Consider the following 23,720-nt stretch of genomic DNA (forward strand, 5'->3'; position numbering starts at 1 on the left):
TTCCTACAGCCGAGGTGACACCTACATGGGTGAAGCGGATGTCACTTCTGGCACGGATGACACCAACAATGCCACGCTGAGCTGAGTGCCACCTACCGGCACACAGGGGAACTTACGAAATAATCTTCTGGATCCTGTCTGGAGCCTGGGGAAAATTCAGAGGAATTCGCAAGTAAATGTAGTCTATACCAGATAAGACGTTACCAAAGGTACGTAACTTATTCATTAACACTGAAAACAAAAGCGGCCGTGTGTGAAGGCACTCAGTTGAGACCTTCGAGTGGAGAGCCAGTAGTTTCTGCCACCCCGCTACTTCGATTCGAGGTCTTGGCATTGATGCATTATCTTCAAGCCCAGTATTAGATACTTAAGTAAAATACCTTGATGTGTGACCTCATATGTAACCCAAGAACCAATGCTCTAATCTCCATCCAGGAACAATGTAGCAAGGAACAGCATAAAGAGTGCTATGAGGAAAAACCTTGCACCCAATATGGTCTTGCTGCCATAGCTCTATGGCAGGAATTGATCTTCTTCTGCATCCTTGATGGATCGCTTGCAGTGCTCCCTCTGGGCTCGAATTACACATATAGATTTATTGTCATAGCTCTTTGAAGCAGCCCATGAATTTTTCGTGGACATCGATTCGGCCTGGGAGAACCACCCCTGCCTCGTGCCACTTCCAACCCAGAAACCAAGCTCTTTATGCTCATCTCACACTACATCGAATCCCGACCATGCCGTATTATGTTGACTACAAGCGCACCATAAGCATGGACCGCCCTATATATGGGCTTCCAAGGTGCTCATAGCTTCTACCTCATCCTCACTAGATATTTCAGGAGGCGCAAGTTTTAATGAGAAAAAAGTGCATCCGTATAAACTGTTTTTGTGATCTGTTTTTGTACACTACGGAGACAATTATCACCATTTTCAATACATCACTAGCACAGTATAAAGGGGAATAGATAATGAAAACCATATGTAAGTAATTATTAAACAAATGTTGCTTAGTTAGCGGTGATGAAGCTACACTAGTGTTTTATTTTGCTTATAGTTCATGGTACCAGGTGTATTTTTAAAAAGAAAAACTGAAATACTTATTATAAGATCAACAACTATTTTGTTAAAATGTTAAGGATTTGGAAAGTGATTGAAATATATTAACGTTTTTTACTGTGTCGTCATTATTTAGCACAAATTACCTTGGACGGTTTGCTGCTTTTTCGATTTAGATTATTTTTTTTATGTGGGTTGGGAGTATAGAATGTTTGATGCATATAGTTATATTTCATACCGGCCCCTTAATTTTGCTCAAATACTGTCAAATAAAAGTAAATCAATACACATTTTTGAATAAGACACTCTGAAGGCCGTCTAACTTCACAACAGCGCCTCACAGAGGAGGTGATTAAGAATGCGATCTGGAAGTGCCAAACTTTCATGGTGGTCGCACTTAAGGACCTCAAAGCCTTCTGGACTTTGTCATAATGTCAAAGCCTTCCAATGAATCTAGATCGCATATGTAATATTGAATAAGTAAGTGAACAGTGACACGCGGAGCATCTCTCTTTCTCCCACGAGATAGCTTAGTGGCTTGGCATCAACTACTCAGAAGTTTCGATTTGATTAGAGGATATTTAGGCCCATATTTATACTTTTTTAGCACCGCATTTGCGTCATTTTTTTACGCAAAAGCGGTGCAAACTTGCAAAATACAATTGTATTTTGTACGTTTGCGCCGTTTTTTCGTCGAAAAGAGGCGCAAATGCGGCGCTAAAAAAGTATAAATATGGGCCCTTGTGTACTAAGCACAGCTTTAATTTGGCTTTACTTTCTTGCCTTTCATTAAGTCTTCCCAATCATTAAAGGCATATTCTTTACATGCTTTGCATTGCGTGACAACTTTCAGAATCTGCACATCTGAACGAGACTAAGGTACAATGCACCAGCCAACAATGCTGTGCTGCGTGACAAGGAGTGAACAGGAGAGCACCATATTCACATAGAAATGGCATTCTCTTTCTCTCTCCCTAGTGCCCGCGCTCATTTCAGCTGCAGTGCGCAACGCACACACCTTAGCGCCATAGAGCTAGGGTGTATGCGTGAGTCTAGCATAGGTTTTGTACAGGAAGGGAAGCCTTCCTGTACAAAATACTATGCCTAGGCAAGTGGAATTGTTTTTCCGACTTTGCATGTGTGCTGCATCGTACATCACACATGCAAAGTCGGAAAAACAGGGAGAAATAAAAACATTTCTGTTAAGCCTTTGAAAAGCAGCTGCTAAATTTGTGGCGCTAAACCCTTTCTTCTGATGTTTCAGAATGGGGTTTACCATCAAAAAGCAAGGGTGGTAGCATGGGTACGCCCATGTACCACCCATGTAATGTCCCCTTGACCCAAAGTAATACAAAGCAGTATTTCGCTCTGTTTTGCGTTACTTTGCATTGGTTTGTGTAGAAAATAGGTATTTAGGTTGGTTTGTGAATGGCACAAAAAGTTTCGCTTTGGTTTAGCATTACAAAAACAGGCCCAGATTCTCAATTCTTTAGCATTAAGGATCTCAAAATGTTGCACCAGGTCCCATGATTTGGAAGGAAGGTGTGCACCAATGATCCATGCAGATTTCTACCTATGTCGTCTAGATGTCTGCGTTTTGTTAGAATGGGCCTGTAAAGAATATATGATAGCATCTTGTTTAAAGAAGCTGTATTATTAAATTATTTGTGCATGCCACACGTGTGTGTTTGCTTTAAAGAGGACCATCTGATGAAACAGTCTTTTTCACATTTTGGAATCCTAATTGATGAAAAGGATTCCAAAATGGCTTTATTTGTGGTATATATATATGCTACTATATATATATATATATATATATATATATATATATATATATATATATATATATATATAGTAGAATGAACAGAGCACATGATTTCTGACTTTGAGGCCCAAAGAGATATTTTGGAATCCGTTACAAGCAAGTGGCACCAAAATAGTGCATCCCAGCGTTTCTGATGTGACGCAGTGTGGTGCTGCCAGTTTTTTTAAAAATACAGCACACCCGTGTTTCCCCTAGCGCTGGCACAAAATTTAGCTGCCTAGCACCAACATAGGCACCCTTGCACCAAAATGGAAGGTGCCTGCATTGTAGGAACTGATTGTTTATTGATTATGTGCAGGAAGGTGTCCCTTCATGCACATAATGGTGATTTATCATTCTGCAGCACACATAGAAAAAGCAAGGATGAGGAGAAACAAAAGGATTTCTTCTCATTGCATCATGCTAACGTCACCCCTGGCGTGGCATCAGTTTTTGCGCTGCAACAGCTTTGCCCCAGATTTACAAGGAATCGTAGTGTCAAAATGCAATGGCTGTTGCAGTGGAAGGTCCACAGCAACACCCACTGCACTCCCCTTCCACACTAAGTGATGCATGTGAAGAGGCTGTATTTACAAGGTGGCATTAACCCACAAAAAGTGGCTTACCTCTACTTTGTAAATATGGTGCACTGCACAGCTCCAGCAGAGAGTCGCTAAAAGTGACATTCCGGTGGCACTAGGTCCTCGTAAAGGAGGCCCTTTGTTTGATAATGGAATGTTAAACCATAAATGATCTAACAAATACTTGTTCTAGAATTATCAGTCTGTGTCGATTCCTAAATTTCCGTTTAGATTGTGAATTCCGATTTTGTTTTGCATTGCACAATTTCCTTATTTTGATGATATTTGGTTGTGGCCTGAAGACCACTTGTAACAGAAAATTCCTTTGTATAATGATATTTGGTTGGGTGCTAGATTCCAAATTATCTCTTGGTTTGATAATGCTTGATAGGTTTTGAAATTCATAATGTATGCCCATTTATGTTTCATATAATGCCCCACGTACAGCTTAATGTGTAGTGCAGACCTATTTATCCCTCCCTCCTGGCTAACAGTAGAATCTAGAAGACAGTACAAACAGAGGAGTGAGGTGTTAGATGTAGCAGCAAAACTCAAGGCAACATTTGAAATTCTGCACCCATAGATTAAGTGGAGCTACCTGGATTTTGGGAATTCCACAAAGCAGGGAATTATTATAAACCAGTCTTGAAAGACCTAGTGTCTACACTGCTTGTTTAAGGTTATCTTCTGGGATGAGATGTTTAATTCAATGTAGAAGTTTCAATTGGCCTTGCATTCTTTCAGCTAGTACATCCATGTCTGATGAGATAGAGGTGCTTGTCCTGTAACACACCAAAACAAATTGCAGATTGGCCATTCTAGACCACAATCCAGCAACTGCACAAACTGTTGAGATATTTTTGTATAGCATTGGCATTGTTGCCTTTTGAGGAGGTGATCAGTAGAAATTCAGTTTTGAGAGGGTTAAGTTAAAGGTGGTGATATGTTTACCCTGTAGTCACTATACTCACAGATATTCACATACCACATAAAGGGTCAGCATCCTACAAGTAAAGGATCCAGGGGTTCCCCCTGTGAGTGGACAGGGCTTGCTATGCAATCCCAAAGTGCTCTATTTAGGGGTAGTGTGATTGAGCAGCTTAGGCTTAACACAAGTTCAAGATATTTACAAATACACATAATAGTCAATAATGAGACAACTCAAGGAGATGAACACCGATTTATATAAATATCAGATATCTTTATATATGTATCTGCATGAGAGAAAAATCATTCAGGTATGTATGTTTTTAAATAGGAATTCTTTTTGATTTAAAAAGTGGACACACTGCAGAACTTGTTTTTCCTCCCAAAAGATAACATTGCAGACCTCAGAAATTGCAAACAGGTACAGTACAGTAACTTATCTCCTGGTTCAGAATGGTTAGTCTTGTGTCTCGGGTGGCAGGCTGGCAGAAACTGGTCAGTGAGCACACCAGAGGCTGGTAGGTTTTCAGGGAGCACCTCTGAGGTGCCCTCTGGGTGCATGCAATGGTGTATCCAACAGTAGCATCAATGTGGGTTCACCAATATGAGATGTTTGAACCAAACATCCCTATCTTCAGTGAAGCAATCACGTAGCTGGGTAACTCATATTGACCATTGTCTAGCACATGCATTTAAAATGGCTTCCCTGGTCACTTACTATGTTTGAGAATTGATAGACACATGTGAGGGCATATCTGCACAAGCAGATATGCCCCTGCTATAATATAGTGCACCCTGTCTTACGGCTGTAAGGCCTGCTAGAGGGGTGACTTACACATCATGAATGTAGTGTTAGGGGACATGGCACACAGGCTGTGCCATGTTGTGGTTTTGTTTTGTCTACACCAAGACATGCAGCCTTCAATGGCAGCCTGTCGTGCTTGGTGAGGGGTCCCTTAGGGTGGCACAAGGTGTGCTGCAGCCCTTAGGGACCCTCCTTAGTACCACAAGCCTTGGATACTAAGTGTACCATTTACTAGGGGCTTACAGAGGGTGCAAAAGGATTTTGCAAAACGGCACAGTTGTTTCCCCAATTGTCAAAGAGCTCTGGCACGGAGGGCCTGATTGAAAGTTCACTGGATTCCTGCTAGTCAAAATCACATCATGTACCAGGCAAAAGGTGGGGGGTAACCATGTCAAAAAGAGGCACCTTCCTATACTACCACTGAGATAGCACTACATGAGAATATCTTCACCATATGATGAGTATCATGTTTACAATGTTTGTTTAGTGATAATTTGTACGTATACATGTCAGGCTAAGACTGCATATCTTCTGAAAGCAATTTGTTTGTGTATTAAAGAAAGAAAAGAAGAACTGAAATGAATAACAGAGGGGTAGAAAAGGAAAAGAGGGAGAAAGAAAGCAAAAAGGAAGAACGAAAATAAAGAAATACAGAAAGAAAAATAAAGAGAAGAAAGAAGAAGAATGCAAGAAGACAAATGGAAGAAAGCTCCAATCAAGAAAAACAAAAAAAGAAATTGAAGGAAAAAATAATGAAACACAGAAAGAGGAAGAGAAGTAATAAAGAAGAAATGAAGGGAAAGAAACATGTTTCAGAAGAAGGTGGGTAAGTCTGTTCTGTGAGGATGGGAAATGTCACTGTGTAGAGTGCAGGCTGTTTTGGAGAGCTGCCTTTGCGGGAGGATATCTGTGTAGTCTCTGACTAGCATGCACACTGGAATTGCTTGTTTAAGACAGCTACTGATTTTTGAGCTACCAGTTGCTCCTGATCTAAGTGGGCAATGACTCAGATATAAATTGGAGCTGGAAGTGTGGGTGCTGAGGTCTTATGTACCAAAGCTGATGAAATAGCAGGAGAATATCCACAGGAGGTTTGGGGGCCATGATGGACTGGAACGGGTTCACTGTATATTGTCTATTTTGAAAACAAAGCATGTGTATACTCCCTTTTAAGATAGTGCCTCCGGATTTCAGAAACATTGAGAAATTGTATAGTGGCATCTCTGGCATTGGAAGGGAGAAGCAATCGACATTTACTCTTTAACTTCATCTTCTGCAATAGGATGAGCCTTGACGTGTAATCCCTTCATACTGCATATCCAATGGAACGTGGCATTAGTCACCTGCGCAGTGTGACAGGCAGGGGCTTGTTCCACAAAGCTCCACAATGGAGGAAAGATCCTGACTCCCATGCTTTCACTGAGCTTGTGATGATCACAAGATAGCACTCTTGGGACAGCCGGTCACCATGGAGCTGTGATCTCTTTGATGAGGACAGCCCATCTCTCTGAGGTCATCAAGGAATATCTGCGACATGTGGCATTTGATGAAGTTAATCTACCCATTTATGTGCCTTAATACATATATGTTTGCTATGAAATTACTAATTCTCATGTGTGCCTTAAGTTGCACTGTTACATTTTAATAATCAAGCTGGTACAAAATCAATATTGAAATTAACAATACTAATGTTTAGTGGTCTTCAAACATTTACACACATTTTAAATGTAATACGGTCATGTTATTTTATGTTCATACTGCACAATCCTGCTGAAAATTGTTAACAATTAAAGGAGCCAACTATTGATTTCTAAAATTCTCTCTTCGTTGTACCAGCTTCAATATGAAGCTACACTTGGTAAGAAAGTACAGTTAACAAAGAAATTCTCACATTCCTTTCCACAGGAAGATCCTAACACCTGCTTATTAGATACTACCAGTTAGTCCTACTCATGTCACATGTGCCACTTCAATTCACTTATACATAGATTTTTTTCTCAATACGATTGAAAAATGCACGGATTTGAGCATTACATTTAGCATTATAGGCTTCGACTGATCAAAAGGTGAATCTCTGGTCTGTTAAAATGGCAGTTGTTTTGCATTAATTTTTTTCATCAATTGATAACTGCTTTACAGGATATATTTGCGCTTTGGTGACTATACATTACAAAGAAATTACATATCACTGGTGAAAGCCTTTTTATGTTAGATCTTACCATGTTTTTTTTTTTTAACAAAAAAGCAAACAACTGCTCACGGAGTGTTGGTACGCATCCTCGCACATTGTCCGGGTCCTACCAGACACATCCACAAGGAAAGCAAGAATTCAGCGCAAGAATGTGGTGATCATGAAAAAAGGCACAAGGGCAATCAAGCACCAAGAGGTCAAAGGAATCTCTACATCTCATATGTATGCAAGGAGAAATCAGGGAGCATGCACGCTGGCAGCCAAAGGGTCCAAAAAGGGGTGCCTTTTATGTGAGAAAGTTTTGCAAATTTTGCCAAAACAAAGCAAATATTAATGAAGTCAAACGTCTGGCAGCCAACACCAGATTTATTGGCTTTTGCCAAAGATTGAAACATTTTCCGCAAAGTTTAATTATAGGATACAAAAATCAAAGAGGAAACAAAGATGTTAGACGATATCCGCATAGTAAATATGCTATATGTGATTACATTATATGGAAATTACATGGTTTTTGATTGAAAGGCGCAGAAGGATAACCTTGATATATTTCTGAATAGAAGCTTAATGTAGCTAAGATTGAATTGGTTGTTAATGATGGTGGTAACAAATAATTATCTGTTTGAAACATTGATTAGGGGACTTATGTGCCTGCACTATGCGCCACCAGTGCGTCACAAAAAGTGACGCACCAGTGGTGCACAGTGCTTGTGAATATCTACAAAGCTACACAAAACCACTTTGCCTTACACCATATCTACAAGGCCATGAAAAGCCAGGCAATGCAGCGACTTCCGCTGCGTTGCCTTGCACTGCACCAAGGAGGCGTTCCATGGGTGTTGCAGTGGGTTTTCGCACGCAACACCCATAGGTTTTGACGCATTCACAAATTTACAAGAATCTGTAAAGCTGGGAATACATCAAAATCATATTACTCCCAAGGGGAGGCGCAACGAGGAGAAATATCTGTATTTCTCCTTGTTTTTTCCCCCTTTCCAAGTGTGCTGTATTCTGCAGCACACACAGAAAGAGGAAAATCCTCCATGGATTGTTTTTGTGCAGAAAGGCGACCCTCCCTGCATAGAAACAATCCTCTCTTTGACACAGGTATCCTTGTACCATGGTGCAAGGCTGCCTGCCTTGGCACAAGGCACCCCTTTTGCACCAGTGAAGGGGGAGAGGACAGGAATGCGCTGTATCTTCTAGATATGGTTCATTTTTGCCCTTTCCCTGGCGCAGGGCAGTGCAACAAGGTCACTTACTATGCTGCCTAGCGCCACGGGGCATGTAAATAAGCCCCTAGGTGACTAGGCTTCCTACAACCCATCAAGTATAGAATTTAATGGATGCATCTCATGAGTATGAACTATGTAGAATTTACTCAAATTGTGTTTTTTTCTGCAGTAATTACTTTTAGTTCAGGTACTACTGTATTTAGTTCTTTAAAAGCTGAAAAGAACTTTGAGGGTACTGTCTGTAGAATTCAACTTTGGGATATAGGCGGATAGCATGTGCTATTATAAGTTAAGTCAGATATCATTAATGGATGGCTGGACAGTGCTACAATTGCCAAATTATAATAAAATAAAAAATAACTACTACACTTACATAGCACATTCTACCGTTTGGTCAAAGGGCGCTGCTAACAGATATTGCTTGTTACCCAACTCAGACAGTCACTCATTATGAGTAGCCTATTAATTCTGATGGGGCTGGTAACAGGAGCTACTTGCCCTTTCGGAGTTATAACAACACCACAGATCTCTAATTCTAGTGGAGATTTCAGGTCCTAAAATCTGTTTATATGTTCGGTGAAAGTTGCCCCAAAAATTGGGAATTAGGCGGGAAATTAGGCTGAGAATTGCTGATTCGCTGGTAATTCCTTATTTCCTGATGAATCCTCAGGGTCCAATTTGTAATAGGCTGGATTTTCTACGCAATTTGGCGTTCCCGTTACCCCCAGGAATATCCAGCCCATTTACTGGGCCTGTCATAATGAGGGCTTCAATGGTACTCATTTTATCGACCTCGAAAGGATGAAAGGCTGCACTGATCTTCCAGGATTCAAACCAAAACCTTCAAGTGACTAACACATCTACAGTGGTCGAACTGGTCTACTAAGCTATCTTACTCGCTTCAGAATCGGGCTGCTTCACTGATATTCTTGAGGCTGTTTGTGGCGGGATATGGAACAATAGAAATAACAAGGCCACAGGATATAATAACCCCAGTGGTATCACAAAGGTTCTGATCTAAGTTTAATATTCTGGAATATTTAATAAACAAAGGTAAAAGAGGAGATGATTGTGATTTGTGTGCCACATGGAGACAGGTCCGTAGGAAGTTTGTGTAGCCATATGAAATTCTCTTCTAACTATCTGATGCAGAGCAGGGCTGTGAAAGATTAAGATACTCGGTGTGAAAATTAGAAGGATGCAGGAGTTCAGTTTGGGGATGCTTGAACAGTGCAGAAGTCATGAGATTCGTGACGCAGTCATGGAACAAACTGAACGCAAATACAGCACTTATTTTAAAAGAAACATTGCAACACACATGTTCCCAATAATCTGGAAATATAAACTAGTTTAGACATAATAAAACTAGAAATCCCAATTTTTCGAATTTAAGGACGAATAAAAACTGAGGCTGATCATAGCAAAATGAAACGTCTTCGAGATGGGGCAGACAGAAAATAGGCTGCATTTATTTTATTTGCTGGCTATAGCAATTTAGTAAGAACCTGTAGGAGTATCAGACTTCCATTCGTATTGCTGATTTTAGGCATCCTAAGTATAATATCATTTTTAGAATAAACTACATGTTTAAAAGGGGGATGCGAGATATGCCAGCTATTAGCAAACACCTGCATTCGTTCACCCTCTAACATTAACATTATGGAAATACTTAGAGATTTGGTTTTCAATGTAGGTTTTGTCGTAGAACACATTTACTTAAAAAACAACGCCATTGTCATATTTATTTGTTTGCTGTAACCATGTGTGAATGAAAACCGTGAGCCAGGTCCGCTAACTGGGCATCAAGATACAACTGACTGAACAAAATATAGTAGGACTGGTATGAAAAAGTGCATCACACTTAAGTATTCACCATAAACCCGATAATCATCAGTCAGGGTCATCATCACCACAGAGTGGTTATAGCATTTTGTGTATGTTATCTTCATAAAAACAACTGTCAACAGCTTTGGCATACTTTGTAGCCATCGATAATTGTGTGTATTTTGTAGCAATAGCATTGTTTTTTTAATATAACATTTTATTGATTTTGACGTAAGACATTACATTCATAGTTAAAACCACAAGGCCAAAGCGTCTTATGCCGTACTGTATTGGTATGTGTCGGTCACCTGTTTGTATCATTCCAGTGGATCCCTCACAGATAGGGTGGTTACTCTTAGGATACCAGTCTTTCAGTTTAAGCTTTGTTGTTGCAGCATCGGATTTAGTCCTCAATAAAATGTCAGGGATCTTCACTTCTTTGAAGGGTGATGGCCCATTATTGACACCACGAAGCCCATATTTTGTAATGTTTCTGATGACAGCCTCTAGCTTTATAAGTGGCAATTTCCAAGCTCATGCAGCGGTTGAGCCTAGCTTTCCACCTCTCCAGGGGCCGAGGACCCCGTAGCCGTTCATGCCTTGGCTATATATCTGGTTGGGACTAGCAGTGGTAAACACATTAAAGCAGCACAGTATCTGTCGGTGTCTATCGCCACCGTGTCACGATGGAGATAAAGTTTGCAATCTGGAGAAAACTCCAACACGTGTTCCAGGTACGATAACACCCTCCCACGAAAACAGTGCCAATATGACCAGACTGTGTTGAGGCAGTCCTGTCTCCCTGGCACACTGGGTCAATCGCCTCACTGATGTGTGTACAATTTTCCATTGCTTGTCCCATGTGTAGTAAACTCTACTTATACAGTGGAAATACATACACAGACATTGTGAGGCTATGGTTGTGTTGCGGAGGGAGTCACAAGCCTCTTTCCCAGTCATCATCCATGAGCTATTCAATATCACTTACAAATGCCTCCCAAAGACAATCAGATGAGTTGGGTGAACTGATCACCAATTTCTTGTCTGTCAGTTTGTCAAGGATGATCTTGGTCTCCAAGGGACTGTTGTCTGCTATATCCATGACCCCCACAAGACAAGGTGTGAGTTTTTTTTTGCATACCTCCAAATAGACCAAGCGATGAAATCCTTTACAATTTGAGGTTGTATTCCATCTTGAAATCTCCAATTGTTTTGACACAACATCCCCTAGTTTGGAAGTCTCATGATTTAAAGCTGTGCAGGGAAGAGACTTGATTTAATGGGGTCCCCTGCCACAACAGAGTCCCCTTTGTCATGTGTCGCGCCCACCAGTGAGCTCTCTGGGTGTCTCTCCACACTTGAAGAGCCACTTTTGTGGGTGTTGGGATGGTACCAGGTAGGGTCCACCATACAGCAGATGCAGATGGGGGGTGTCTTGCATTGCCCATTTCTCTGTTGCCAAAACAGGGTCCATTATGTTGTTGAACCACCACTCATTCACAATTATAGGATGCATTTCTCTGTAATATGATGGTAGCATTGTGCCCCCATACATGTCGGCCTGTAACATTTAGAGAGGGCTACTCTCAGAGTTTAGTGGTTCCACAAAACCCCCAGCAGGAGCAAATCCAGTTTCTTAAAGAAGGTGTGTGGTAAAAGGAAGTGGTAGGTCTGTATTTGGTAAGGCAAATGAGCAGGACTACCATTTTGCAAACGAGGATATCGGTAGAGTATACCAATAACACTGTTGATATATAAGTACATAAAGTAAAAAGAAATCATGAGGATTGTATATTTGTATCCCTGATGGTAATAACGCTCACATAACACTTCTGCCATTTCTAAGCACCCTAAGTAGCAGGGGTTGGTAGTTAGATCTTTAAAAACTACACAATCTTCTCAATCCTTTTCAATGGCCATCATGCATACCTTCACACCTTAGCCGAAACACCATTTAACTGTTTAGAGAATGCAGTGAACCTTAGGAGAGATTGATATTAAAACATTGTAGGAAGTTGGCTTTATGTGCACACTACATACTATATCAAAATGAGATATAGTCTAGGGGTTCCCCAGAGGCTTACCAGAGGCTAAAGTAGATAATTCTAATTCTCTCTTTTGTGGTAGTGTGGTCGAGCAGTTAGGCTTATCAGAGGTCAGTGTGAGTACAACAAATGCTTTGCACTACCAATAGAAGAAGCACACACTCAATGACAACTGCAGACCAATGGTTTTTATATAGCAAAAATGAATCTTGTTGTTCTAAAATTAAGAAGATCTAAGTTGCAGGTACGTACCTTAAACATTTCGTAATTCACATAGGTATCAACAGCACTTTGTTTGAAATAGGTAAGTAATACAGTTTTTTAATTATTGGCAATAATCTTTTTTACAAATGGACAGTGCAATTTTCAGAAACAGTTCCTGGGGGGGAAGAAATGTTAGTGTTGTACTTACCTGTAAAACGACCTTACAGTTTCAGCCTCCGGGTTTTAGGAAGTCCACTGGTTGGGGTTCAAGTTAACCCCAAACACCCACCACCAGCAACATGGCGCTGGCCGGGCGCAGAGGGCAAAGATGAGCAATTTTAACGTGGGCTCCTATGGAGACAGGGAGCACTGGGAATCTGGTCTGCCTGCATGTAAGTAAGTACCTGTGACTCGGAGGGTAGACCAGGGGGGATCAGAAGAGCACTGAAGGGGCAACAAGTAGGCACCAAACACGCACCCTTAGGGGCGGCCGAGTGCAGGGTGCAAACAGGATGTAGGGTTTTCAATGCTGGTCCATGAGGAGACCCGGGGGTCACTCAGAGGCTGCAGGTGGGGTCCAGAGGGGTGTCTCGGGGACACCACTGGTCTGCACAGAGGAGGGCCACCTGCTGAACGTAGAGGGACCGGTGGTCGGTTTCTCCAAGGCCTGGGGGCTGTGGGTGCAGTTTGTTCTTATGCGTCGGATATCTACATCCAGAGCTTTGCGGTCGGGGGGTCCTCGGGATTCGCTCTGCAGACGTCATCGTGGACGGGTGGAGAGGTCAACCCAGGGTGGGCACTTCCTGGCAATCGCCTGGGGACCCTCTTTGGCTGTGTGGACCACCTGGACACAGACCGTGGGCTTCTGGATGTATCAGTCCTGACCCCTGTGCACCAGAGTGAGGTGGGAGTCCTTGGTTGTTGATTTCTCTCAGACAGAGCAGCTGTCCTCTGGAGTTCTTGTTTTTTTTGGGTTCAGGGCAGTCCTCTGGAGTTGGGCAGAGGTCGCTGGTCCCACTGGACGCATCACGTGCTTCAAAGAACCAGCAAAAGACCAGTGACAGGCCGGTAGGGCTGGGGCCAAACAGTTGTCATCTTCCTTCTTCTCTGCTGGGGTTTCAGCTTAGCAGTCCTTCTTCTTTTTAGGTTGCCAGGAATCTGGTGAACTGGGTTCAGAGAAACCCTTACATCCTAGATTTAGGGGCGTTTTAGGGGTCAGAGGGCAGTACCCAGTGGTTACTGTCACTGAGGATGGCTACACCCTCCTTGTGCCCACTCCCTTTGGGGAGGGGGGCACAAGCTTAATCCTATTGGTCCCTGTCCTCCAAACCAAGATGGAGGATTCTGCAGGGAGGGGGTCACCTCAGATCTGGACACCTTAGGGAGGAGTGACCACCTCAACCAGGACCACCCCTGTTTTCCTTAATTTTCCCGCCAGACTTGCTGCCAAAAGTGGGCTGTATCCTGGAGTAGGCATCTCCACTAGCTGGAGTGCCCTGGGCCACCTTAATCCGAGGCTTGAGCCTTTGAGGCTCACCACCAGGTATTACAGTTCTTGTAGCACCTCCACCCAGGACAGGCTTTGTTTCTGACCACAGAGTGCACAAAGGCACTCACCCCATGTGGTCAGAAACTTGTCTGAAAGTGGCAGGCTGGCACAGACTTGTCAGCCCAACTGATAGTGTAAGAGTAACATACAGGGGGCATCTCTAAAATTCCCTCTGTGTGCATTTTTCAAAAAATCCCACGCTGGTATCAAACTTCTCAGCACAATAAACCCACACTGATGCCAAACTTCCCAGTATTCAGTGAAGCCATTATGGAGCTGTGGAGTCCGTAATGACAAACTCCCAGACCATATACTCAATATGGCTACACTGCACTTACAATGTCTAAGAAAGGACTTAGACATAATAGGGGCATACTGCTCATGCAACTATGCCCTCACCTGTGGTATAGTGCACCCTGCCTTACAGCTGTAAGGCCTGCTAGAGGGGTGACTAACGTATGCCACAGGCAGTGATTTATTGTCCTGGCACCCTGAGAGGGGTGCCATGTCGACTTTTACTTTTTCTCCCCACCAGTACACACAGGCTGCAAGGCAGTGTGCATGTGTTGGGTGAGGGGTCCCCTAGGGTGGCATAATACATGCTGCAGCCCTTAGAGACCTTCCCTGGCCACAGGGCCCTTGGTACCATAGATACCTTTTACAAGGGACTTAACTGTGTTCCAGGGTTGTGCCAATTGTGGAAACAAAGGTACAGTTTTACAGAAAGAACACTGGGGCTGGTTCCTTGTTAGAAGGGTCCCAGCCCACTTTCAATCAAAGTTGCCATCAACACCACAGAAAAAGTGTGGGGTATGTTGGGGGGGGACTAACCATGCCAACTGTGGCACTTTCATACATACGCTTTATGAACTGTTGATCACGTTGTACAACTTGTAGAAAGGGAAAAGGGATTGCCTTGATGAATGTGATTAAATAGAAAATGAAGATGTATATTTATGATGAACGACAAAAGGATGAAATGTAAACTTTTTTTGTGTAGCTTATAAGCAATACTATGAATTTAAATATAATATAAATAAATACGAAGAGACCAAAAGCCTCCGAGAGGTTAGCTCTGGCCTGTCTCTCACTTCCTCCGCCTGCCCCCCATTTCATTGTCTTACCTGCTGTGCGACCCAGTTCCTGTATTCATATCTACTTGTACCAGTAACATTTCGTAATCTTAAAAAGAAAATAAGTGTGAAAGGAAACGTTGTCGACGAGAGGGACTGATCTATAGAAAAAGAGCGAACAAGGAGGTAAAATGTAGAGCCTCAGGGAAGCCCACTGAAAAAGGCGGATGATCTGACAGCACTTGGAGAGTAAAAAATTGCCATTGGATTAGATCCGGTGGAACTGGGAGTACGTAGGCGATTTAGGACCGATTCATAGTTGAGAAGAACAGAATACTCTGTAGAGGTCTACTCAGCTCAGTCACAAGTTGGACAGTGTCCCTGCACTGTAGGTTTCCAGGGGCAGGAATACAAGATCTGATTTTACCAGTGAGAAAATACAACTAGTAAGATCGCATTTAGCTCAGGCTGCTGGTAAAGCCAAGCACGCTCACAAGGCCACGAGCCCTATTCCCCTGCTTCCCCCTTTTCATCAGCCTCCCATCTCACCAGCTCCCAACTAACCGTTCCACCTTGCACCAACCCCTTCATCACATTCACCATCTGCTCGGAGCATTTATTTTCAACCTAGAATTTTTTTCTTTTTTTTTTACATCTCCAGTCCCTTTTACTTCAAAAAAATAAATGTCAACTTTATCTTTTAACCTGAAAAGGTACCTATAGATTTCAAAGGGAACCTTTCATGTTTTCAACTTTAACTCTGGCTCATATTCGTTGCTTTTAGTATGATCTGAAATAAAAACTATTTTAATTTTAGACACAGACACGAGGCAGAAGCCTCAAAGAAATGAACCACGTTTCCCACCTTCAGCACAACCTCTCAGCCTCTTTGTCCCCCTGTGACGCCCGGTCCCTTTGATATTTTCAAATCAGGTCCCATACCTATGTCTCTGTAACTTTGTCTATCTTTTTCAGACCTTTGTATCTGCCTCCCTCCGTTATATGTGCCTCTGTCACGTGGCTCTATACCCCTTTATCTTACGATCCCATTGAGATTTGAACTTTTGTAAATTGCATTAAATTCCTAACTTTCCACTTTTCAACTTCCAATATAAACTTTGTTCATACAGCTATGCATGACACAATTAGGTACGTTAGCTTTCTCGTGGAAATTAACGTTTTATCTTCAAAAATAAAATAATTCCAGGTTTAGCGGTTAAATGCTAACTTTTTCACTTTACTGAGATTTTTAACAGTTGTAACACTTTTTATTGTTGTACAATTAAATGAATCGAATTAAGGTAACATTTTAGTAAGTGAAACATCTAATCATGCATATAATAAACAACAATCAGTTTTCAGTACTGACTTTTTTGATCCACTGCTTCCACGTTTTCGCTAATTATTTTACATATTTTCATATACTTCTGCTGACGAGTATATTTGCTATCAAATTGTTGAATCTCATTGGCTTAGAATGTCACTGATGCAAAAAAATATATAATTGGATTAAATATCTTGTGCCAAAAACTATGTCATTGATGCCTACCATTAGTGCAAACATGTGTGCGATGACAGTGGTAGCTTACGTTCTGACCTTATACGACTAACCTTTAATTCAGTTTTCAGTGTCAGCTTATCTAAACACTATCAGAGTGGATGAAGGTTCACAAATGTAATAGGAAAGTTCAAGGCGATCATACTCTATGGGAACGTGTAATATTCAGAACAGACCAAGCACACCATTTTCTGTAAGGGAAAAGTATCACATAAAATTAATGACATAATATACGCAGCTATTTAATTTGCATGTACAGAGCACAAAAATATCCAGAAAAATGTCATGGTGTTTACAGGAGCTAGCAATTGCACATTAGACCACCCCCTGTGTGATCCAAGAGGCAAATAGCTTGCTTTGTAGGATTTAGGAAAGGTAAGGGGATTAGCAGGGGTATATCCTCCATTAGAGTGGAGGAGCGCCATCCCACTGTTCAAAAAGCCCCTAGACACTGGCCAGAGATGAAAAATTAACTTTAGCATCATTTTATTTATCACCATTTTAATTTTTGTCCTCTGGCCCGAAACGAGAGTCAGGGTGGGTGTGTGGGGGAGGGTTAGGACAGCTAGGCAAGTGCCAGCAGCAGGGAAGATTGGTGGGCTGCCTGTGCACATGTTGAAAGCATGTATGTCCCTTTGGCGGGCTGTCTTGCAAAGGCCATCCAGACATCCGCACTATTAACCTCTCAACCCTGCTGCCTTAGACAGCTGGGTTGAGAGCAAGCACAGGTCTCTGGAGCACCGAGAGAGACAGAACCACCAGGATTGTCGAGAGCGCTCAAGCTGGTTAACATGAAAGCAGTGCCAGGATTGGTTTGAGCCTGGACAGAAGATAGAAACCCAGAGGGAAGAGGATGTCACCTTGCAAGCAAGGTAAGCTATTTTTATTTTATTTGTTTTATTTACCCCCTACTTGCACCACCCCAACTCATTTTCCCACCCCACCACTCTCTGTAGCTGTCAGCCGCCCCTGGTGATTAGGTTACTCACGCAGAGACAGTCTTTCATAAGTGACATGTGGTAAAAATCTCTAAGTACAGCATCTACTGAGAATCTTGTTGACTTTAGATTTCTCATAGTAGCTACAGGAAGAAAAATAAAAGGTTCTATATGGAGCATATAAGAAAACTATTTTGCAAAAAGCTGTGCTACTTGCCATTCATTGCCATAAATATGGCCTTAAGTGTATAAAAGCTTCTACATCTGACACAAGGCAAAGTCACGCAGCGCAGCAAGTCACCTCGCTGAGCTGCCCAACAGGGAAAGAACAGGAATGCTCCGTATTTAAAATAATATGCTGCATTCCTGCCTTGGTCCCTGTGCTGGTGCCATTTTGGCAGCTTAGCCTCAAAGCAGGCACCCTTGCAGTATGGTGCAAGGGTGCCTGCGTTGTGAAGAGGATTATTTGTATGCAGGAAGGGGCACTTTCCTGCACAAAAACAATTCCCAGAGACATTTTCCTTCTTTCTATGTGTGCCACAGAAGCAGCACACTTAAAAAGAGGTGTGTAATGAGGTGTGTAATAACGATTGATAAAATGGCAAATTAATATCAGCCATGGTAATTACTAGCAGCCACAAAAAGTGATAAACTAAAGTACACAACTATTAGTCTGCAATACAAGGTCGTGGGATGATGTCAAATGAATTGCCCCTTCCCTCAGCAGTAGTAAATAATGAGTTGCAATGCTTTTCACTGTGTCAGTTGTGTATTTTCCTTATGGTACTGTACCAAAATTACTGGCACAGTGTTAGTAGCCTCTGAGATGGGCAAAGCTTTCATGGCTGGTCCAATATTGTAGGCACATTTCATAGGTGAGAAAAGCATGCTTCTCTGCAGGGTAACTGTAGTGCAGGGTAACTGTAGTACAGGGTATGAAATGACGTAGCCAGAAGCCATGATAGTAATAACAATTCTTGAGGATTTATTCCAGTAGAAGAACCTCCAGCCACAGGTACTAAACAAACACACAACCTTCATGCCCTTCCTACAATTCAAATACAGACTTTCCATCAGAGAATCATGAAAGAACAGTACATTTCACTAGGGAAAAGGGGAGAGGAGGAAAACACCAAATGCAGGGAGAAAACTAGTAATACAATGACCCAAAATGAAACAAGATTAAGAAAAGAAAATCTTAATATGATCAAGACAGCTTCACAGCCTGATTCATCTTCCAAATGTGCCCATCATCAACTTTAAAGTGCCCAAGGGGCCAGTAAATCACTTTATATGATTTACTGAAGTGTGATTGACCATTTCCAATTTTATGGGGTGACTTTATTTTCACCCAATCACCCACTCTAACTTACAAGAGCAAAGGAAGTTGAAATATGAATTATGCAAATCAGTTGAGGAAGTGATTGTGAATTTCTTTTAGTGGAACAGGAGGACGGTGCTAAGATAAATCTGAAAACTCTTTTACATATACCTTCACCCATGGTGGACTCATTTTTGTATGCAGAACATGTTTTATGAATAGAACAAAATAAGCTATTCCAGTAGTAGTAGTGTGAGGAGCGTACCGGTACTCTTCAACTCATTTCAATCCAATTTACACCTTTCTGTTTTGCAATTTAAACAGTTTCTTTAGGAGTACTATCAAATTATTCCACCATGCCATTTGTTTCTCGGTGTAGGAAAATGCCACTGTTGGCATGGTTACCCCCCATTTTTTGCCTAGTGTTGATGCCAACTTTGGCGCTGGGGCCTGGTTAGCACTTTCAATCAGTGTTCTTTCCCTAAAACTGTACCTTTGTGCCAGGGCTGTGCCAATTCTGGGAACACAGTTAAGTCCCTTGTAAAAAGCACCCATGGTACCAAGGGCCATGTGGCCAGGGAAGGTCTCTAAGGGCTCCAGCAGGTATTATGTCACACTGGGTACCCTCACTCAGCACATTCACACTGCGTTGCAGCTTGTGTGTGCTGGTGGGGAGAAAAAGCCTAAGTAAACATGGCACCCCTCTCAGGGTGCCATTCCGACAAACCACTGCCTGTGGTATAGGTAAGTCACCCCTCTAGCAGGCCTTAGTGCACCCTGCCTTAGGGCTGTAAGACACTGTTGGGGCATATTGCTCATGCAGTTGTGCCCTCACCTGCGGCAAAGCTCATAGTTAGACATTGTAAGTGCAGTGTAGCCGTATTACCTATATGGTCTGGGAGTTTGTCATTACGAACTCCACAGCACTATGATACCAAACTTCCCAGTATTCAGTGAAGGCATTAAACTTCTCAGCATAATAAATCGCACACTTGCATCAGTGTGGGTTTATTATGCTGAGATTTATTGAAAAATGCACACAGGGCATTTTAGAGATGCCCCCTGTATGTTAGCCCAACTGCTAGTGTAAGAATGACCAGTCTGTGCCAGCCTGCCACTTTCATATTAGTTTCTGACCACATGGGGTGAGTGCACAAAAAGGTACTCTGTAGTCAGAAACACAAACTGTCCCGGTGTAGGTGCTTCACACCTCACTCTGCAGGAACTAACACCAGGCTGTGAGCCTTTAATCTGAGGCTTGAGGCTTGAGGCTTTCAGTGCCCCCAGGGCACTCCGGCTAGTGGTAATGCCCATCCCCTGGACACAGCCCTACCTTTGGCGGCAAGTCGGGTGGGAAAATTAGGAAAACAGGGAGGAGTGACCACCTCAGCCAGGACCACCACTAAGGTGTCCAGAGCTGAGGTGACCCCCCTCCCTGCAGAATCCTCCATCTTGGGGTGGAGGACAGGGGCCAATAGGGATAGGAATGTGCCCCCTCCCCAAAAGGAGTGGGCACAAGGAGGGTGTAGCCACCCTTAGGGACAGTAGCCATTAGCCACTGTCCCCTGACCCTAATACTCCCCTAAATTTAGAATTTAAGGGCCTCCCTGAACCCAGCTCACCAGATTCCTGATGATCTCACAAGAAGAAGAAGGACTGCTAAGCTGAAAACCCCGCAGAGAAGAGGAGACAACAACTGACTCAGCCCCAGCCCTACCGCCCCGTCTCCTGCTTCAGCGACGCGTTCTGCAGGTCCAGTGACCCCTGAAAAGCCTCCAGGGGACTGCCTGCATCACAGAGGACCAAGAAACTCCTGTGGACAGCAGACCTGTCCAACAAGAAAGAAGAAGAAACTGCTTCTAAAGGATTCCCACCTCACTCCAGAAGTGTGAGGTCTAAACCACTCTACACCCATCGCCCACGGCCCATGTCCAGGTGGCCCAACTAGCCAGAGAGGACCCCAGGCAATTCCGACTGAGTGTCCATCCTGGGCTGACCTCTCCGCCCCTCCACGACGACACCTGCAGAGGGAATCCCGAGGACCCCCCTGACCGCGACTGCCCAGGCTGAAGATATCCAATGCCTGGAGAAGCACTGCACCCGCAGCCCCCAGACTTGAGAAACCAACCACCGGTGCAGCTACGACCAGCAGGCGACCCTCCTCCCTATCCAGTCGGTGGCTTGCTCGAGAAGCCCCCCTGGAAACCCGACGCCCTGTTTACACTCTGCACCCGGCCACCCCTATGCCACTGAGGGTGTGGGGACCCCTCCAGTGCTCCTCTAATCCAAGTAGGCACCAAACCACCATGGTCTGCCCTCCAACAATGCGGGTACTTACCTGCAAGCAGACCGGAACCGGAGTACCCCCTGTCTCCATAGGGGCCCATGTTCTTTTTGCTCTTGTTTGACCTCAGCAACACAGGTAGCTCACCGTTGGGGGTTCAAGATAACCCCAAGCACTCTGGGGCTTAGGGCCAGTTAGGTGCAGAGACTAAACCTGTAAGTTTGTTACTTACCTCAGTGCAATTTTCAACAGTTCCTGTGGAAGGTAAGTAAAGTACAGTTTCTGCGTCCACTTTAAAATGGCAAAAAGTTATTTTAAAAGAAAACTGAATCAAATCGATAGTACATAGGTAAGTTCAGGACTTTAAATGAAAGGTACTTTGCATAGAATGTACTTTGCAAACTGAATCTTGCAGTTCTAGAAGTAGTTAATTAACAAAATATATTTTTATATATAAAAACCTATTGCTCTGGAGTTAACACTACCCTGTGATAAGCCTGTGTGTTCATCAAATGCTTAAGTCATTGAGTGTGGGTTTCTTCTATTGCGTAACTGCTCGACCACACTACCACAAATAGAGGCAATAATAGATAATACAATTGCTCTGTCAAGCCTCTTGGGGAACCCCTGGACTCTGCACACATCATCACATTTTGATACAGTATATAGAGAGCCAGCTTCCTACACTCTGTGATAGAGCGCACATTTTTAATGAAAAATTCCTTTAGAATCTAGAAATTCCTCCATTACCTTTGACAATGTGGTGCAATTTACATCAGTTAATATGCTCTTGGGGTTGCCTTCACATGCAAATACCTCAGTTAAAGATTTCAGAACTGACAACCGTTATTTCAGAAGTCACCATAACCTCAGGCCATCTGGACAGATCACCCATCAAAACCACCACATACTTAGTCGAAGATCCACAACTTATGGGACCCATAATGTCCAACTATACTTCCTCCCATACCTCCTTGGGAATTTATTTTTGTAAAATGTCATGACAATTGGGTTAGCTCTGACTTTTACAGATTAATAGATTTGTGAAGAATGACACTCTACTTTCCACTACCAAATCTATTCCAGCTCACCAATAATTAGTCCCTGGTCTTTTCTTTGTTTTATTTCTTCCTTGATAATTTCTGTGCGCCAGACAAACCAGGAGCTCTCTAAGACCGCTGGGAGGAATCAATTTACACCCTCTCAAAATTACATTTTCTATAGAGAGCTCCTGTTTGATCTTCTCATAATTCAACAAACTCTTGTGACGACCTAGAGATTTTTTTCCTGAAAGAATATTGTTTCTATCTTCTTCAACTCCTCATCTTTGTGTTGTGATGGAGGGTTGTATTTCTGAAATTGAGTGGATGGAAGAATTGAACACACTTCTGACGTTCACTTCTCAATCTGGACATGCAAAAACAGGAGACGGGGAATTATCTTGGCAGATTAATTTCCTCATCAACCCACCAACTTGTTCTCACATCATGGAATATATTTGACCACAAATTGAAAATCCTGCAAACCTACAATCCATTTACAAATTTGTGAAGAGACACTATCTAATCCATTTTTACCAAGTATTTCTTGTAATGGCCTGTGATCTGATTGTACAACAGATCACACACCCCATAGAATATAGCTTTTTCCTGGGTTCGTAAGAAATTGAAGCAAAGCTTCCTTTCTAATGGTGGAATCATGTTTTTCATACTGTATTTGCTTAAGAACAGTTATCACACAGCAGGGTAATCCTGGTTGAAAGCTTTAAAGCGATTGTGCAGATAAAGCATATTATATGTCATCAAAATCTTTTTGACAAGATTGACCATAGAAGTTCTGACCCTTTTCTGAGCAGTTCTCTGATGCAACTTGAATGTTTGACAAAGTTCTGCCATGCCTAAGAAAGCTTGATTTGTGCCCAATTTTAAATCCAGAAAAAAGGTGTTGTTCTTGCATAGTGGAGACTATAGTAAACTTAACCTATTTGGGTCATGTAATTTCAGCAGAAGGAGTGAGGCTAAAGGATGAGTTATTTCAGAACAACCAAATTTACATTTTTTACTTCTCATAGTAATCATTTTTGAGCGGAAGATGCCCAAACCCTCCTTCACTTTTGATATGTGATTTTCTAATGTGTCAGTGAAAATGAGGACATCGCCTTGGTAAAAAATGTGACTCCTTCTACACTACCAAGCATGTCATTCATTAATCTCTGGAAGACGGATGCGACTGAACATCAAAAAGTGTCATTAAACCTGTAAACTCAAAAATGTGACTGCTTTTGTAAGATGCCTTTTGGTTTGAATCATCACATAACTGTACTTG

The sequence above is a fragment of the Pleurodeles waltl genome, chromosome 3_1, assembly GCF_031143425.1.
Source record: "Pleurodeles waltl isolate 20211129_DDA chromosome 3_1, aPleWal1.hap1.20221129, whole genome shotgun sequence".
Classification (NCBI taxonomy): domain Eukaryota; kingdom Metazoa; phylum Chordata; class Amphibia; order Caudata; family Salamandridae; genus Pleurodeles; species Pleurodeles waltl.